A 15,604-nucleotide genomic window follows, 5' to 3' on the forward strand; every position below is an offset into this window, starting at 1 on the left:
GCTCTGGGGAGACATATAAAAAGCAAAATAGCTATATATTTTTGTTATTTTTTTCAACTGCTTATTTTCAAAATACATTTTGAAATGGTGGACTTTATACTGTGTATATTTGTTATTGTAATTTGGACCAGGAAATGATGGCTTGAATTCACTACTTGGCATAGTTCATTTATCAATCATAATGCTTCAGACAGAAAACCATATTTTTAGCTAGTAAATAACACCAAATTGTGCTTCATGTGTGACAACAACATCTGTCTCAACTTTTTTTATTGTAATAATAGCTTCTGGGCCACTCCAGCTGATCATACTCTACATTTTCATCATTCATTCTTTGCAACTAGGAGCCAGACAAGCTTTTTATTATGACCAGAGTCTTGACTGTATTATAGGTATTCATTCAAGAAAATTTTAAAGCTAGACAACAGTAATTTGAGGTGCATATAGTGAAATATGAAAGACAATTTTTTCATAAAACTATAATGCACAATTCCCCTACGGCTTGGCTCATGGTCCTGCATCTATCATGCTTTTTACTTTCATTTATTCTTTCTGTATTTTCAGCTTGCTTTTGCACAAACCATTTCAGAATTTATTTGTTAAAACATATAAATGATTTCTATTATTTTTAAGCTAAATTATATATTTCTACTATTACTTATGATTATTGTTATTACTGTTTGCCAATTTAAACATATTTTTATATACAAGCACAGTTCTAATATCCGACATTAGAGACTTGCCATCCAATATGGATGTAGTTAAGTTATCGCCACACGGGATGCAGGCAGATGTAAGCCTGGCACATGAATACCGACATGTGGCCAGAATACCGGTGCTGGAATCCTGACAGCTGGCAACCCAAATGTAAGTATAGTGTGCTGGGTTATCTTTTAGCTGCAGGGGGTAGGATTAGGTTTAGGCACCATGGCGGGGGTTAGGGTTAGGCTGTGGGAGGAGGGAGGTTAGGGTTAGTCTGTAGACAGGGGGGGTTAGGTTTAAGCACCACAGGGGGGTTAGGGCTATGCACTAAGGGTGAATGGTTAGGTTTAGGCACTAATGGGGATGGTTAGGTGTAGGGGGAGGGTTAGGATGCAGAATTGGAGGGTTAGGGGGTGAAGGGGGGATTCTGTAAGGATTCTGAGCATTGGGATGCTGCTGTCAGTCTTTTGACGGCTGGCATCCCAACTGCCGGTCTCCCATACCCAATTTGCAGGATCAAGTATAACTTGTGGGAAGAGAGACATTATTTGTTTATTTTGTCATGCACAATAATACAGTATATTTTTTTCTAATCAGTCAAGGGCCAGGTCACTAACAATGAAGTGGAGATCTGAGTTGGGTATACCATTTGACTATTTAATTTATGTTGCTCACTTAACTATAAGTAGACCCCAGCCTTGTGTAGTACAGTGACCATGTATCAACTTGGAACTGTGTGAAAAGGGGGAATATAGTTTTAGTGTTTCACAGGGGGTAATGTAAGGTATATAAATACTATATCAATTGTGGGTTGCTACTGCGCAAGGGAAACCTGGACATTGAACTATACATTAGTTTGGGAGTATTTTATTTTAATGTGCATTCCACACAGAATACATTTTGCACCTGACCCCAGAGTTGGCTAGAACTGTTAAGCTGCATACACACAATGATTTTGTTACCAATGATTTTATGAAAGATTTTCTGTTAGATTATCTGTCAGATTGTCTGTCAGATTTTTTAAAATGTAATGAACGTTTTTTTAACTACAAACGAGTTTTGTAACTTCTATTAATAAAAATTGTTCAGTTGGTCAGTCAGAATAAACTACAAACTACATATGGGAAAGCACATGAACGATAATCGTTCATGGTTATCACCCAGAAAATGAAAGATTTTTTCAACGATTGAACAATAACGACATCGTTATAGTTAAATTGTTCAAAAAATCGTTACGTGTGTATGCACCTATATTATTGGGAGTTTTAATTTATTAACTTCCCTCATATGTATTTCCTTTAAAACAGTAGAAAATGCAAGTTTGTTTCCTTAGGAACACTCATTACTGACTATGTCATAACACTACCAGTAGTAATGTATTACTACTGTGGTGTATTTTGGATTTGTATTATGTGTATAGGTAGAACAGTTTTGATTATGTTGCAGAATGTGGCACTTTAACAACTTTCCACTGCTGCCTATTATACAATTAGATTTTTTTTCATTAGAGGCAGCATTTGATCCAATGACCTGACAGTAAAGAACAAATGGTGACATTAGAGGTACTTCAGCCAATTATGCCTGGTTGAAGAAAAGGCATCTCTTGGGCACAGGTGTACAGGAAACAGAAAGGTAGGAAAGTGGGGGATATGCTTTCACCCTTGCCCTGTGGTGCCCTGTGCCATGGCACAGGTTGCACTACCCTAGAACCTGCCCTGCTATTGAGTACAGCATCTAAAGGTGTAGCTGTAAGCTAGTGCTGCTACCCATCCAGATGCTCAGAGACTTGTCCTCTTGCAATGGAGGATAGAGAAGGAAGCCACGTGGAGATGCTGTGCATACTTGGTAGCACTTTTGGGACCAGGTCTGGTGATACAACTCTGACAATGCCTGGATGTAATCAAAGAGGGAGACAGTGCAGAGTGGGCCCCTCTCAAAATAAATCAGTTATGTTCCATGATGGCATTTAATTTGTTGTCTAGCACTTTAGAGTAACCCTTTTGGCAGTTTTCTATATTAAGTTAAGCCTTATTTACTCCTTATTCTTGTCTGCCAATATTATGTAGAAATTTTGATAAATCTAAATAGCTTTTTAAGGACAAGCAAGTTACTTTCCTTAATAGGCAATTTGTTGTTTTAAAGAGATCTCTAAGTGATCTGGATCAGATCAATTGATGAATAACTATTTTTTTCAGATAAGCCTTTACACTGAGAAATAAAGGTTATGTACAAATTAGTCAAATATTCCTTCCTCAAAAAACATTGGTAGAAGTTAAAGAGATTCATCAATTTACTTAAAGTACCAAATACTGCAGTGTGTCTGTCAGAGATGAGTTTGCTCTAGTCTATAAGGAATCACTATAAACATTGTTTTACTGTTTGTAAATCTTTAAAAAGTCAATGCGAAAACATCTCGAACCTATGGAGAAATAAAGTGAGAAAAAAGGAATAATTAAAATAATGCTTTTGCACAAACCATTTCAGAATTTATTTGTTAAAACATATAAATGATTTCTCTTATTTTTAAGCGAAATTATATATTTCTACTATTACTTATGATTATTGTTATTACTTTTATTTTTATTTTAATGAGTACCAAATACTGGAGTGTGTTTCTCACAGATGAGTTTGCTCTAGTCTAATGAATCACAATAAACTGTTTAAATTGTTTTACAGTTTTAAATCTGTAAAAAGTCAATGCAAAAACATCTCGAACTTATGGAGAAATAAAGTGAGAAAAGGCATGATTAACACAATATTCTGTCAATATTTTTTAAAAATTAAACATAAAATAAGCAGAAAGCTTAATATCTGCTTTAAGGTCCACTTTAGAAAGATTTTCCAAATCCATTTTTGATCTAACTGACCCAGACATATCCCTATTATCCTGTTTCCATTGAACTACTGCATACATTTTCATACCATCTTTTTTATTGTGAAACTTGCAAAATGTTCATAAAAATTATGAGCTTTAACACCTTTTTGGATGCTCCTGATATATTTTTCTAACCTTGCATTTAAACAGTGAGTGGTCAAGTGCTCTTTATAGGGGCACACATCTACATATATCACAAATTCACCATGGCACATAATTTGTTTTTCAATGTAAAAATTGACCTTGAATATTTTAACCAATTTACAGTTTATTTTTGGTGCATAAAATTTTGCATACGTTACAGTTATCATACTCCTAGAAACTCATATATTTCGTTTTAAAGCCTTTTCTAAAGAAATTATCTCTCTTTTTTTAGAGTATTAACTTTTAAAAAAGCTTATTTTAAGATAACCTATTTCTTTACTGCATTTGTATTTGATACTCCATAGATGGCCGTTGGTAACATAGCTTTTTAATATAACTCCTATTTGTATTACTTTATTAGTTTATATAATTATTTTGTCAGATGTTTAAAGAAAAACATTTTTTGTATGGCCCTTTCTTCAATACACATTCTAAAATAGATAAAATTAATATTTTTTGAGTTTGGTTCACTATAATTCAAAAATATTAGATTACATATTACTATAGTGTATAATCAATGGTTTAAAAACTTCTAGTCCCCTCAGAGATTTCTATAAATTCAATATTTATGTTAATGTCAAATGTAATTTTATTTGCATATACACAGGAACCGCACTGCGCATGTGCAGATCTGATCATGCGATGTCACTCGCTGTGCCCCAAAAGCAGCAACATGATTAACATGCTCCTGGAATTTGGGGGTGGCAACAGGAAGCATTACAGAAATGGTAGCATGTTGGCCTTGTTTACTGGGCATGTCAGCCCCAGTGGCTGCTTATATGAATGCAGCTTCACTGCTGCATGTTTCTGCCAGACAACCTGAGTAACCTGAGAGATATCCATTGCTGTGTCTGAAGATGCAGCATCAGATCAACTGTGTGAACATCAGACATCTGAGTAACCTGAGAGATATTCAGATGTCAGATGTTCACACAGTTGATCTGATACTGCATCTTCAGATACAGCAATGGATCAGAGAAACCTGCAGTGGACATCTTTATACTTAAGACATCTCCTGTGGCTTTACATATTGTAGCACATCTGCTGTGTACAAAGATGTAGCGGCAGTGCCTGTACCATAAGTCTATGAATCAGGCAGTAAGACAGTGGTTCCCAAACTTTTTTGAATCATGGTGCCCTAATGCATTAACATTGTTTTCATGGCACCCCTAAGCCAAAAGTTTGTTATTGAGAAATTCAGAAAAAAATGTAGTGAAGTAGTACAGTGAAGTAAATTAGGTTTGGTTATGTAGTGGTAAACAGGTTTGAGCTGCTGTTGATTTGGTGCTGGACCACCAACCTAAGGCACCCCTGCAAGTGTCCTGAGGCATCCCAGGGTGCTGCGGTGCACAATTTGGGAACCACTGCAGTAAGTTAACAATGATATGATTGTAATTACAAAATATTTGCAAAATTGAGTGCAAAATTAATGGAGACAGCCCTTCTTTATAAACTGTTCTAAAATAATTGTGATTTAAGAAGGAATCCTTATAAAATCCTCTATACATGCTTTTTAATATTTATTCCCTTTTACAGTTTACTATTGATTACTTTTGCCAAATAATTTAATATATATCTTACAAGTCATCCTTAAATATTAGTTAATTACAACTGTGCTAAATGAAAGTGTACAATAAAATAAACAAATTAACAAACCATAAAAGCAAACATTTAAAGCTGAACTTCACCTTGATTTTTATTTTAAGGTTGTCTCTTCTCTGCTGTATGCATCTCTGCAGACAGAAGGCCTGATTCAGCAAGGAATGCAATTGCTTATATGCATGCAATAGGCCGATTGTTGCGTACTGAAAATGCATAGCAGTGGATGTATGTGAACTAGACACTGCGTTTGTGTCTGCGATCACAGAGGCTATGCAGACCCATGGCAGAGTTATTGACAGGAAGTGCCATATGTGGGTGGTGATGAGGGGGTGGTCGGGCAAACTCAGGTGTGCCAGTGCATTTCAATGCCATTGCATGGCCGTGCATAAATTAGGCACTGTGAAGCCATATGCAACCTGAGGTCTCAGAGTGTGCACTGAAGTAAGAAATTCCTGACTGAGGTCTGACCTGCCTTAACTGTGTATGGGTCCAATGTTACTGAATGTTTCTGATTTTTTAGCTATGTTTTCAAAGTATACAGCTGTGAGTAAGGGGAAATGGGCGTCCTTATGTTAGGCTGTTGATCACAATGCAAATGCAAACATTTACATATCACAGCTGATATTAGCAACTGTATTGCATGCGTATAAGCAGAATAGCAATCCTTGCTGAATCAGACCCAGAAATGCATTCAGCACACATCATTAGTGCATACTTCAACCATCCCTATTCTAGGTACAAAAGATCTGTCCTCAATGAACTTTGCCTATGCACTATTACAACTGCATCCAAATTGTGCACATTACTGCAGTGCCTATAGTTGTATACATTTTGTTCCAGAGCATGTTAAGGGAAAAAACATATAATATATCCTCTGCTAACAGACCCATGGTCAAACCAGAATCTGAAAGGAAGTGATTGTGAAAGGTAAAAATCAACTATGTGTGATATAAACAGTTCTTTCAAGCATGACATGTATAAAGTTTAAAAGACTAATTGATACATAAATATGTATTAGGACTTAGTTACAGAAATTAAAATTTAACTATGCTGGCTTGCTGCTATGTTTTTGGGTTCATTACATTCAATCATTGAAGATTAAATGGGTTTTGGATCCCCTCAGTTTTAGCTAGATAAGTAGTTTGTTATTTTACAACACATTTTTCTTTAATTAAAAAAGCAAAAGCTCACAGGTCGGAGGTCAGTCTCTGAGGTCTACCTTTATTCATTTTCTCCAGGCAGTCAGGATCCAGATAGAAGACTATGCCACAATTCTTTTCTGCACCACAGCTGCAGTCTATTAATCAGCCTCTTATCCGGTGATGGTCATAAAACCAGTACTGGCCTAAAGGAATAGAAATCTACCCATTCTCCTCCATTCACTCCAGGGACACTTAAACAAGCATTCTTTTGTTTTACTGTAAATGTAACATTTTGCTATGTCACAAAGTTTCAGTACATGCATGGACCATAATTAGTTTAAACTTTCTCCCTAATAGATTTCTGTGTTTGTAATACCCAGTTAATTGCTAAACAATATTTTTTTTATGATGGCATATTTCTCTTGAACTCTTTACAATTTCTACAATGATAAATCACTGGATATTTTTTACAGTCTTTGTTCTTGGACAGAAATATTATTATTATTATTATTATTATTATTATTATTTACTTAGAAAGCACAGCATATTTGGTTAAACTTTGCAATTGGGAACAAACTGTAATAGAGCAACACTGGGTAATAACAGAGACATAGAGGTAAGAGGGCCCTGCCTACAATCTTACAATCTATAGGGAATTAGGATTTGATACACGAAGATGGATGCTACCTATTGCATAGTAGTCCAGCAACATTGCAGAAGTTCTTGGTGGGCTGTATGACACAGCCACTCAGGAATATTTGCCAAGGGTTAAGAGGATGTGAAAGTAAAGAAAGAGAAAATATGTAAAGTTATATGTGGCATGTACAGTATAATGGGGATGCAATTGTGTAGGATAGCTAATGAAGAATATGTGGGTGGTATGCTTTTCTGAAAATATGAGTTTTCAGGCAATGCTTGAAGGTTTGGAAACTAGATGAATGTCTTATTGTGTGTGGGAGGGCATTACACACTGGTTTAGCCCCCAAAAAGTTCTGTAACAATGAATGGGAGCAAGTAATGCATGTGGATGAGAGATGCAGATCTTGGGCAGAGTAGAGTGGTCCAGTTGGGAGATATTTTGAGTTAAGTGAAGAGATGTACCTTGGTGTAGTTTTGTTAATAACCTTATGTGTAAGTACTGTAGAAGAATGTTATATTGATTATGGTAGAAAGCAGGTAATCAATGGAGGGACTGTCAGAGTAGAGCAGCAGACAAACATTTAGCAAAGAAGATTAGCCTTGCAGCTACTTTCAAAATTGATAGTAGTGCTGAGAGTATATTTTGGAGTAGTAAGGAGACTATTGTAATAATCAATGAAGGAAATAATGAGTACATTAATTAGAGTTTTTGCAGTGACTTGTATGGTCATATTCTGGATAGTTTTTTTTAGATGTCTATAACATTATTTTGAGACAGATTAAATGTTGGGAACAAATTACAGTTAGTCAAGGTTGACACATAGGCAACAACCTTGTGGGGTGGGTTTGTTTGTCAAGTTATAAACAGTGATAGAGATATCAGGTTGGTAACTACTATTGGGCAATGGAAATATTATTTCGCTGTTTGAAATGTTAAGTTTAAGGTGGCAAAATTACCCTCAAGATAAAATGGCAGAGAGACATTCAGTAATGTGGGCCAATACAGATGTGACAAATTTGGGAAGGATATTTAGACATGTGTATCATTCACATACAGTTGATGCTGAAATCCAAAAGAGCTGATTAGTTTGCCAAGAGAGATGGTATATAGTGAGAAAAGCAGAGGACCTAAGACTGAGCCTTGCAGTACTCCAACTAATAGAGGTAACAATGAAGAGGTTGATTCAGAGAACAAACACTGAAAGAGTAATAGATAAGTAGGATAATCAAATTAGAATAAAAATGTGTGAACATTTTCTTAAAAAATAGGTGCTGCTCAAAACCACCAAGGTGGTCACAAAACACCTCTTATAAGGGATAATACACATGAAAATATGATTGGTTCTGGCACAATCTTCTAGGACTAGCATATATCATAAACAATAACAACTATAGTCTCAAGATCTAAATAAAAAATGTTCCAATGTGCACATTTACTATGTATGGTACTCCTAGATACAAGTGAAGTTCTTCGAGGTCACCCAATTTCTATCACTTTTTCCTTTTTACCAAATATTTCATTCCTCAATCTCCCAGAAGTTTTTATCCGCAATATAATACATTAAAGGGAGAAAGTGGACAAAACACAAATATTCTCATATTGAATACACCACCAACAACCAAAACAAAGAGCAGCCTACCAGAAAGGACTGTATCCTAAAGATCTAGGAATTGTAGTGTTTGTATGAGAATAGAGTGATCAATAGTGTCTAATGCAGCAGAGAGGTTTATAAGAAGTGAATATTGACCTTTAGACTTAGCAGTGGTTAGATCATTCAATACCTTAGTAAGTGATGTCTCAGTGGAGTTTTGGGAAGCCTGACTGAAGTGGATCCAATGAGTTGTGTGAGTGAAGAAAGCATTTGAGGCGAGTGTAATCAAGTCTCTCAAGTTGATTGGAGGGGCATGAGTGCTGGGAGATGGGATGGTAATTTGTGAGAGAATGAGGGTTAGAATTTTGTTTTTTGTATAATAGGAGTAATCACTGCATGCTTGAAGAGTGAATGAAAGTTACCAGTAAAGAGAGAGTTTACAGATTTTAGTTAATGTTGGGATGAGCACAGGAGACAGAGATTTACTGATTGTGTGGGTATGGAATCAAGAGAAGAGGTATTAGAGTAGAAAGATGAAAAGATGGTAGATACTCCATCTTCATTTGTAGGACCAAATTAAGAGAAGATGCCAGAAGGTTCAGGGAAAGGAATTGAGCAGGTCGCTGGCTGAGGAAGAATATACCATTTCATTTTGGATTTTTTCAAACTTTTCCTTGAAATTGGAGCACGATCTTGCACTGATAGTAGCTGGCATGTTTTGTGTGGGAGGGCTAAGTTGTGGTTAAAATCTATTAAAAAGTCACTTAGGATTTGAGGCTTGAGCATAGATGAGAGTTTGGAAATATGTTTGTTAGGCAGTGTCCATAGCTTTAATTAAGTGTGCTAGATTGGTTTGTATGTGAAGAAGTCATTTGGAGTAAGAGATTTACATCACTGACATTCTGCTTTACATGAGAGTTTTTGTAGGTGCCTTGTTAATATAGACTGTCATGGTTGACACCTAAATATACATGGTGTGTGATGGGTACCTGGAGCCATTTCATTGAGGGCTATTTCTACAGTTTGGTTAAAGTGTGATAGAACAATCTCAGGAAAAGTATTTGTGGAAATTGGTGAGAGTAGTTGTTACAGAGAGGTTGACAATTGTTGAAGATTAATAGCATTAATATTTTTACAGGTTTAATGAGGCTTGGTAGACTTCAGTGACACTGAGCTTGAAGTAATAGAGAAGAGCATGCAGGTGATATGGTTGTGATCTGAGAGAGGGAAAGGAGTGAATTCAGAGACTAAGGGGTAAATTTACTAAGATGGGAGGTCTATTTAAGAAGTGATGTTGTCCATAGCAACCAATCAGATTCTACTTCTCATTTATCTAGCATCTTCTAGAAGATAATACTTGGAATCTGATTTGTTGCTATGGGCAACATCACTTCTTAATAGAACTCCCATCTTAGTAAATTTACCCCTAAGAGTGAATACAAGATCAAAATAGTGGCCATTCATATTAGTAGAGGAGTCAGTCCACTGGGAGAGGCCAAGAGAAGAGGTTAGAGAAAGACTTTTGGAGACACAAGGAGATTGTGATTTAGCCATAGAGATAGTGAAATCACCTATGATGATGGTGAGGATGCAGAGAATAAGAAGTGAGGGCGGCCAGGCAAAAACATGTTCAAAAAACTGTTGGTTTAGCCAAAGTGGGTGACGGATAGCAAGAAGCATAGTGAAAGGGGTAAAGGACCTTATAGAATGTACTTCAAAATATGTAAATGTGAGTGAGGGAAACTGTGGTAAAACTGTGTATGTGAAAAGTTGGGACAATACAATTCCAAAACCACCTCCTTTACTGTTACAATGCCTGGTGGTGTGTGAAGTGGAGACCACAATGGGAAATTGCTGCAAAAGAGGCAGTGTATGTTTGTGTAAGTCATATTTCTGTTATTGCTAGATGGTTGAGTTTGTTTGAGATAGAGGTCATGGATAGATTTTAATTTGTTACAAACAGAGCGTGCATTACATAAGGCACATTTTAGTGAATTGGACAGTCATGGAAGCCACGGGATGTTTATGAGGTTTTACAGACTTATTTTAAATTGTAAATCGGCTGTGAGTGGTGATGTGGGAGGGGTCAGGATTTGGTCACCAGCTAATAGAAGCAGGAGAGAGAGATAAATATAGTTGTATGATGTGTTTGAAATTTGTTTTTGGCAACAATTTGAGGATGTTACAGTCAATGTATAAAGAGAAAAGCTCATGAGTATTAATAAGAGATGAGTGGATTTTTGAGGCAGCATTGTGCACAAAGGAGTGAGATGTATGGGGACAGAAAGATATTGTAGCCTTACAGAAGATACCATGCAGTGATAGCAGAAAAAGCAATTTGTGGTACATGGTGATTTAAGAGTAAAAGTCAAGTCATTTAGGAACTGTTCATAGGAAATTGCAAGTTTTAACATGTAAATACTTGTTAGTAGAAGTTGTTCAATGTTTGTTGAACTGTTTTATTAACTGTTCTGTTCATACACTTTGTGATTTGAACAATTCATGTATTTGAATGCACAGTTGAGTTTAACACTGTTGTCCCAAGACTAAATGTAAAAATATACCAATGCTAATTAACCCTTTATTTTCATCTGAGATTTCTTGCTGCACAATAAAGTGCTAAGAGACAAAGCAATTTCCAAAAGTTGATTATTCTTCTTCTTATTATTATTTTCTTTATTTATATGGCACCACAAAAGTTCTGCAGCTCTGAACAAAGTACACAAACAGAAAAAGAATGTGCAAAACAAAACAGCACTGACTTACATGAAAATATTGCAGTAAAAGGACATGGTTTATAAACATTGATGTATTAGTAGCCCTAATACTCAAATAAGCAGCAGGGTGGCAGACATCAAGGGTTAGTTGCCATGGTAGGGAGAGTGGAGTAGATGATAGTATAAGTAAGGGAAAAAAGAAGCACATGAGGGAACAGGATCCTGCATGTGAGAGCTTATATTCTAAAGGGGATGAGCAAACAGACAGAAATTACACAGATGAGGTAGACAGTGTGCAAAGAGCATGAAGCTGTGGGTTAGGATAAGAGCTGATTGACTTTGATGAGAGTCTGTTTGAAGTTTTGTAGAGAGTTGAAGAGTCTGAATGGGAGATAACTCCAGAGGTAGGTATAAGCACAGGCAATACCTTGGAAGTGGGAATGGGTGCACATAATTAGTTAGCAGGTGAGGTGACATTTCTTTGTGGAGCAAATTTGACTGGGGGTAGTGTGATGGGCGATAAGATCAGAGATGTATATGGGAGGGGATTCTGTGAGGGCTTTGTAGATGACTGTAACAAGCTTGAATTGGATTTTGAAGGGGAAAGGGAGCCAGTGTAGGGCTGGTTGGAGAGGAGATTCAGATGAAGAACAATTGGAGCAGAGGAGCAGCATTGAGGAAAGAATGGAGTGGTGAGAGGTGTGAGTCAGGTAGGCCAGATATTAGGATGTTACAGTAGTCCAATCCAGTGAGTGGTTGAGGGTCTTGGTTGCCTCCAAGTTGAGAAAGGGTCTTTTCCTGGAAATATTTCTGAGATGGAAACAGCAGGACTGCGAGAACTGAATGTGTGGTTTGAAGGAGAGGGAGGAGTCAAGGATAACTTCAAGAAATCACAGTTGGTGGCTAGAGAAGGTGAAACTTACATTAGAAAAAACATACAACACAACAGTAGATGGAAATATATTTACTACAGGAGAGGGGTTACTTGAAAATTATTTGTAAGTTAAAAAGTAGATAAGCCATTAGTTCCAGTTAAGAGTATTAAAGGAACTAGAGTAATGCTTTCAGTGCCATTTTTCATACTTTCTAGCCAATCACTGCTAACAGGTAAAATTCCAGGTAATTGTAAATAATTATAGCTAGGGGAGTCTATTCATTATGCTAATTATCAGGAAGCAGAAGGCCCCCGATTATTAAGTACCCACCTCACTGAGAGCAGCAGTTGTGGATACAAGATTTCCGGAGCAATTCATCATTGCTCTGGTAAGGTTACAGCTGATCTGTAGATCACCTGTCTCCACAAAAATTAGTACTGACCATTCAGACTAAGCAGTGCTACTGTGCATGCATAAATGACAGTTCATGCATGCATGACCTCTGGCTTAAGGAGCTATATGGGGCAGAGGGATCCAAATGGATCCTTTATGGCAACCTGGGACTTTCCCATATGAAGGAACTGTGTTCACGGATGGCATAAGTTCCCACAGTCATGAATTTAGGTCCCCATAATAGTGTATGGGGACAGTGGTCTACATCAGGGCTGAAGATAAGCAGGAGATATTTGTGATATTTGCGGTGTTACCTTTATAATGTATTATTAGAATAAAATAGCTGTAACTTATGCTCTAAACAGTAGCTTAGTCTATCTCTAGGCACAGCAAAGCCTTTACTACTTTGACCAAAAAACTATTTGGAATAGTCAACAAGCGCTTTCCACCAAAACTCAACAAATCGGTATGGTCATCCACCCTTCTATATGTTGTCCTTTTTCAATTTTAATTGGCGGTTCTTTTCTTCACCCTGATTCCAAAATGGATAGAACTCACCGTCGGACAATGGCCCTCATTCAGACCCGGACGCAAGTGGCCGTTCGTACTTTCGGCGTACGTTAAAAAATATTTAAATTCAAGCACTCGCTCGTATTTTCGTACGCAGCCAAACATCCTCCCCAAACTCAACCGACCCCTCCTCTAACTAACGAGCATGCCAAATAGCGAGCGTACATCCCCGAAATGGCTTGAAGGGAACACACGCACAAGTACAACCCGGAAGTGGGACTGTCAGATTTTGATTAACTGCTCGTTTATTCTGCCTACCTCCCTCAATCGTATCATGGCAATCAATATATCAATTAGCTTAATTGTTTTTTTTTTTTTTTTAACACAATGCAATAAACTTTAATCTTGTCCGTGTTTGTGTTTACCCGCAGAATACGTACGGCTTAAACATTCGCTTTTATTTGTCAAAATACATGTTAGCCCCAATTAAACAATTGTTCTATTTGTTTTTCTCCCCGCATATTTCCCGAGGTTCATTTCTTTATTTAAATTTGCTTACGCATGTCACTGCATCAAGCCTATCATAACTCTCAAGAGATTTTTGGCCCTGTTGAACACATGACTCATACACTAACCAATAGAATTGGTCCTGTTAATTACCCAAATACATTAGCCAATCAAATTTTTTTGGGGCTCTTTATGAAAAATGATTTTTAACAAATACACCATTGCCATCATGAGAGCCTCCGCATTCACCAGGCGCGAACTGCTGGTGCTAACGGAGGTGATGGATAGGTGGATCACCAGCCAGCCTCCACCCATCACCAATCGCGAAAAGCGTTCCACATATGCGGAGGTACATGGCCACCTGCGCTCCTTCGGCTCACGCCGCCAGATCGGGCAGCTGGAGCGCAGGTGGTCGGACCTGCAACGGCGGATGCCCCGCTTGCTGGCATGCTTTTGCATGCAGATCACTGAAAGTAAGTTTTAGGGACTGTGGTTTTCATGTTTATCTTTGTGGCCCTAACTGCGTGTGCATGTTTTCATGTATGTCCTATTTATTCATTGTACTCATATCTGCATGGCCATGTTTTCATGTATGTCCTATTTAGTCATTGTACTCATATCTGCATGGCCATGTTTTCATGTATGTCCTATTTATTCATTGTACTCATATCTGCATGGCCATGTTTTCATGTATGTCCTATTTATTCATTGTACTCATATCTGCATGGCCATGTTTTCATGTATGTCCTATTTATTCATTGTACTCATATCTGCATGGCCATGTTTTCATGTATGTCCTATTTATTCATTGTACTCATATCTGCATGGCCATGTTTTTCGATTTTTTGTGTCATAAAATAGTGTTTTTCTCGGATTTTGGTTGAGACTAACCACAATTTGTTTCACATCTTTTAGGGGCACAGCGAAGACTACGGCATCATCGTCATCCAGGAACGGCGCTCACGGCCACTCTCCCCAACCCCCAGCCAACCCTCCACAACCCCAAATTCCCCTATTTCCCACTCCTCCCCAGCCTGCAAAGACCCTGTGGCAGATATTTCGGGGCTCCTTCCCCTCCATCCCAATTACCCCTCTCCTCCAACCACCCCTCTTCGAACTACCCCCTCCCCGGAGTCAGAAATCACCCCACCCAGATCGTTGGGGAATGGAGGCACCTCCGAGGAGGACAAGGGAGTGCCTTCTGGAGCTGCCATTTTTTCAAACGGTATGTTTTTGATTTTGTTTTTTTATTGCCACAAACTGTTTGTATGTAATCATGTGTCGTTCCCTTTTTTTGTGTTTTTTGGTAGACTTTTGGGGAATTTTCGGGTTGCCTTTACCTGTTACTGCTGATTTCACCATACACATATCACACCTGTCGGAATTTGTATTTTTGGGCTACACCATTTTGGGGGGCTGGGTTTTAATAGTGTAATTATGCTTTGTTTCCAAATATTTTCATTTTTGGTTTGTTTGTTTTGGCTTGTTTTATAATGTGGTTTCATTATTGATGTATTAATCCCCACACTTTTCAAACCCACAGAGGAACAGAGGCGTAGGGCTGAATTAGCCGGCTGTGTGGGCTGTATGCGGGAACATATCATCGGTCTGCTGGTGGTCCTTGACCATATGTCGGTTCTCCTTAGGGACTAGTTTTTGTTTTTTTGCTAAATGTAAATAAATTAATATTTTCAACTTAACCTTCTGTCTCATTCGTTGTTTCAAAATCAGAGATTGTTTACACTGACATAAGTAGACTCTTCCAGCAAGGATTTGCAATTTTTTTCACTAAGATTGTGTGTTGTATTTTTAAGGAAAACAGGCACAAGAAACACCTAACAGTAACAATCTCATTTCCCTTTTTTGGTGTAGTCAAAATTATATATTACTACATTTTACAGGTTCC

The sequence above is a fragment of the Taudactylus pleione genome, unplaced genomic scaffold (assembly GCF_031769625.1).
Source record: "Taudactylus pleione unplaced genomic scaffold, aTauple2 ptg000066l, whole genome shotgun sequence".
In the NCBI taxonomy this organism is placed as follows: Eukaryota; Metazoa; Chordata; class Amphibia; order Anura; family Myobatrachidae; genus Taudactylus; species Taudactylus pleione.